Source organism: Tupaia chinensis, unplaced genomic scaffold (genome assembly GCF_000334495.1).
Source record: "Tupaia chinensis unplaced genomic scaffold, TupChi_1.0 Scaffold000529_1, whole genome shotgun sequence".
Lineage (NCBI taxonomy): Eukaryota > Metazoa > Chordata > Mammalia > Scandentia > Tupaiidae > Tupaia > Tupaia belangeri.
Window position 1 is genome coordinate 1,072,975 of NW_006160042.1, and position 4,934 is coordinate 1,077,908.

Sequence of the window (4,934 nt, forward strand, 5' to 3'; positions counted from 1 at the left end):
CCCGTAGAGGCCCCGCCCCTAGCCCCGCCCCCAAGCAGCCTTGCCTCCTCGGCCCCGCCCTCCCGCCAACATTTTACTATGGGACCGCCCACCGCCGGCACCACCCCCTGGTTTGCATGGGCACGCCCACCAGGTCCCCTCCCAGTCGGTCACCCGGCCAGAGGTGACGCCCACTCCCCACCTTAAAGCGGTAGAGTCGTTTCTCAACGAAAAGAACCTCCCAAAGGGCTGGCGGGGCGGGAGGTGCGGCAGGGAGGGTCTCCCTGCTTTCCCGCACCGTCCTCCTCACGCGCTCGCTCACCCAGACCTCCTCAGCACCTCCCACCGCACTAGGAGCAACGCAAGGGGACCGCGAAAGGCGCGGAGGGGGGAAGGGCAGCGTGGAATTTGGCCATCTTTGACAGAAACGGATTAGGAGCTGCTAAAGGAACCTGTGTTTCTCTCACTCTTCCCTGCGGCCCGGGTCCCGACCTAGATCTCAGTGTTCAATGTTTAATGTTCATCTCCTCACACCTTCAGGATACCGCCACAATCCCACCCTGCCCCGGCCCCTTCTCGGTCCCTTCTCAACACCCCTCAGGCTGCACTGCCTATGCCATGCAGACTGCCTCCTCTCCCACGGGAGAAGGCCCCTCTTCTCGAGGTAGCACTCTCCTCCACTCTCCAAAGCCGAGGGTCCCGCAGACGTGGTGGCTGATGCAGGCTCCCTCCTTGTACATCCGGCCCAGCCCAGCGCCGCTCAGGCATCCCTACCTAGTGCCCACAGCGAGGACCTTCTGCCCAGGTCCTTGCATCGCTTCGCTTCACCACTGCGGCATCACACCCCTAATTTTTCGGAAGACCTCAGCTCTGGAGGGCTCGAAGCCTGGGGATCCTTGCACCGTCCTCCCCCCCTCCCCCCACAAGAAGAGAAACGGTAGTCCATTAGACCGCACTTTTTCACAAAAGGAGATTTGATGGTATCATGGTTAGCACAAACTGCAGAATCAAAGCTCAGACTTGGGCTACTCTACTCCGGCTTCATCTGTGTGGCCCTTGTGGCTGCTGTGACCGACCGTTCTGACAGACCTGTCATTACAGCTCTGTGCTTGTGCTTGGTGGAGTCCTGACCTAAGATGCTTCTGCAACTACGTGCCCTGGCCCCAGAGCTTTTCTAAATCAGTTGAGCGAAGACTGCCGGTGTTATAACGTACTGCATATCCTCACTGAAGACAGATGGAGATAACATGGCCAAAGAACTAGATAAATTTTCTTCCCTCTTGTCTCTATCACCCATGGTTTTAACCAGGATATGTATTTTGGTGTCAATTTCCTTGTCTATAAAATAGGAAGCCTTCCTTGGGGCAACCTTTTAAGGAACGATGCTGCTTGTAAAGGATGGTACAGGAGAGCCCTAAATGATAAGGCTGATTCACTGCACTTGAAATCATTTAAAACACTTAACTGGCCTTGTACATTTCTATACCACGTCTCCTTCCCTTAGAGCTCATGGAAGACTAGCAAAATGTTTTCTCTTTGTCTTCTGTTATGATTGAGGATATACATTAACCAAAGGAAAAAGGCAACTGTGAGTATAAACAATATAAATCTAAGAGCAATTGAAAAATTTCAAGTAGGAAATAATTAAAATGCTTTTTTGGAAAAAAGTTTTGGTCCTAGATTATCTGATGTAACATAGCTAAGAATCTCTATAAAAGGTGGCAGGAGGAAAATGTTAGATGTTGACATAGGAAAAGACAGCCGAGCCAGGAATATGCAAGAGCCATTTGGGATTGCCAGTTTGTAGAGGGAAAGGACTCACAGCTTGTATCTATAAGGGGAAAGCCCTGCCAAAATAAACTCCGGACTAGGGTGTAACTGACCAGGTCACCAAGCTCAAAAACAAACTCATCATCATAATAATACATGTGTTAAGAAGTTTTTTACACATGTAAAAAATTCTTATTTTACTAGGCATTAAGCCCTCATGCAATAATATGTGTCAAAGTTCAAAATTATTTACACAATCAGAAGAAAAATGCAAATGAATAGTGTAAAAAAATCAATAATATTGAGAATTTAAGCATCTTAAGGTCATGAAATCAAAAGGTTACAGTTTCTATAGTAATTTTAGTTTACCTACATTGCACATAGGATAGAAATGTGTTTTAAAATATTATTTACTCTATTAAGTAGCTTATTTGACTATAGAGAGATAGCTAGCTAGTCCTCTGAGTTTTATAACTTCATGCATTACCATCTCACTTGAGAAAGAATTCTACTTTGGTATGTAAGGATCTAACACACTGTATACACATCAACCCTAACGGATAGTAATGAAATTGTGTTTAAAAGCAACCCATAAATAAAAGCTTCAAATTGTTACTGCTACTCTAGAAATCCTACGATAAGAAATCTTTTTTAAAACCAAAATGGTAAGATTGTTAAAAACAAAGAATTCTGACAGTAAGGAAATCTGGTTTTGATTTTGTCACTTACTGAAATTTGCTTCTCATAATGATGGTAAACACACTCTGTGTTGCAAACACGGATAATAGGAGTTTGGCTTCTAGTTCTTCCCTAATCATGGCATTTGTGTTATTTAAGTTTGCATCCAGTCTTTTCTACCTGTAAACTCCACATTCAAATCAAGGGAAAAAGCACTTTTGCTTCCTTAGCTCTTGCTAAACTCAAACCTAAATTTTAGAGTTGGAAAGAACCCCATCCTGTTTTACAAATGAGAATTTTTTTTAACGAAGTAGTTATCTTAATTTTTATTTATTCATTCACTTATTTTAATTTGGCCAGAGAGAGACACACAGAGAGAAAGAGAGAGAGAGGGGAAGTGAGAAAGCAAGCCATTGGGGCCGGCAGGTGGAGTGGTGATTAAGGGCACTGGATTCCCACATGGCAGACTGTGGTTTGAGTCCTCAACCCAGTGGCTTGCTTTCTCACTTGCCTTCTCTCTCTCACTCTGTCTCTCTCTGGTTAAATTAAAATAATAATAGTAATAATAATAAAGTTAAATGAAAAAATTATTAAAAAAAAAAAAGCAAGCAAGCCACCAGGTCCAGCACTTGAATGGTGGTCAGCCATGTGCGAGTGTCCAGTGCCTTAGCCAACATGCCACCTGCTGGCCCCTACAGATGAGAATTCTAAGACATAGAAGTTTAATGATTTGTTCAGATTATGCTCATTTTTTAGGGGCTGGAATTTGAGTCCAACATTCCACAGCACTGTTCTAACTTCCCAGGATTGTTCATTCTTGACAATTCTCATTACTGTAGAAGAGAACATGAAGTTCTACTTTAGGAAGGATGAAATTAAGTCTAAGAAAGGTTATGCTCACTCAGTCAGCTGGTGTTAGGATTATAAAAGGCCCTAACAAATTCTTGCCTTGATCAATGCCCTCAATGTGTCCACATTTCCTGCTGCTTGTGCCATTTATTACCAATTCATCTACTCATTGCCCAAACCAAAACTGGTGAATTTCATTCCCAAAAGAATACTACCAAGAGAGTCATGAAAAAGTGAACACGAAGGGTAAGGATGAAAGGGCATCTCTTGACTTTAACAGTGTTTCTGCTCCAATGCTGCAATAACATATAGAAAATTATTTCTTCTTTAGATTGCCCATGAAGGAGAAACAAATCTCCCTACCCTTACTTTCACCAGTCCATTGAAGTCACCCCTGCTTGGAAATTTTAGGGCTAATTGTCTCTTTTGTAAGGGAGAAATCAATACTCCCATCTCTTCCTCTTCTGCAGCTTGTCCGGGGGCTATTGACTCTCTGATGAGAGACTGGGTCTCATTCTACCACCGCATGTCTGCTTTCCACAATCTGGAAATCCAAGGCACCATATTTGTGAAACTCTGATGGATCTGTGATGTGAATTCAGATCCCTTCAGAAGGCACCACCAGGCCATCAGGTGGTGTGGTTAAAGAGCTGCACTCCCACATGGCCAACTGTGGTTTTAGTTCCAGACCTGGTGGCTTAAAAATCATGCTGGATGGCTATGTGTGTGTATGCGCGTCCCAAATCCCAGGAGGACAATGGGGGAGAAAGGATTGTGGCATGGCCATCTTTCCTGCGGGGAGAGATATTTCCCATCTCACTGTTTCTATCTCTCTTTGACAAGCACATGTACCCTATAGCAAAAAAAACGCTAAAGAAAAAAAAAATAGCGGGGGTCAGGAGGTGATGTGGTATTTAAAGGCACTGGACTCCCAGATGGCCGACTGTGGTTTGTGTCCTGAAACAGGTGGCTTGTTTTCTCACTTTCCCTCTCTCTCTGTCTCTCACCGGTCAAATAAAATAGTAATAATAACAAAGTTCAATAAAAATAATTATTTAAAAAAAGGCACCACCAATGTTTCCCCTTTATTTTCACACTCAAACAGATACAGTTGTATCTCTTATCCTCTGTATTCTGCCTTCTAAAATTCAAGTTTTGTAGCATTCAGCCTGCCATTTCTTGAGCCCTAACTGATTGACATGTCAATGCTCACCCCCTTCCTCACATCTCCAACTTAACTACAGTTCATCACGACTTAACCAGAGAAAACCTAAGTGTTCCATGTGCTCCACCCATTTCTTCCCCCATTCTCTTACCAGTTCTTCACGTATGTCCTTATAGTGCCATTTACCTTGTCTTTCTCAACGTCCACTAATTTATTATTTCATTTCTAACTTGTAACCACTTTCTCAACAGTAATTCTGGGTATTTATACTAGCTTATTTCAATTTCTCCTCCTCCTAGACATTTCCCTAGGAATTTTGTCCTTCAGGATATACCACTTTTATTTTTCTCGACTCCTGCTGGACCCTTCCCATTTCACACCCTCAGCTTCCTCCCAGGGTCTCTGGAATTGCTACGGAAGCAAGTGTTAGACCTAATCTCCATGCTTGCATCTAGGTTACTCTCACCAGCCACGCTGCCTTCTTGGCGTTATT

The 4,934-nt window shown here is 43.8% G+C and overlaps 1 protein-coding gene and 1 pseudogene across 5 annotated transcripts in view; one reads left to right on the forward strand and one right to left on the reverse strand.

Annotated features, from left to right (window-relative positions):
• BCL9 (BCL9 transcription coactivator) overlaps positions 1 to 4,934 on the reverse strand; it is a 115,242-nt gene that overhangs the window by 28,752 nt on the left and 81,556 nt on the right. The gene's annotated exons all lie outside the window — the stretch shown is intronic.
• The window catches only part of LOC102476794 (malate dehydrogenase, cytoplasmic-like), a 46,103-nt pseudogene that overhangs the window by 11,850 nt on the left and 29,319 nt on the right, over positions 1 to 4,934 (forward strand).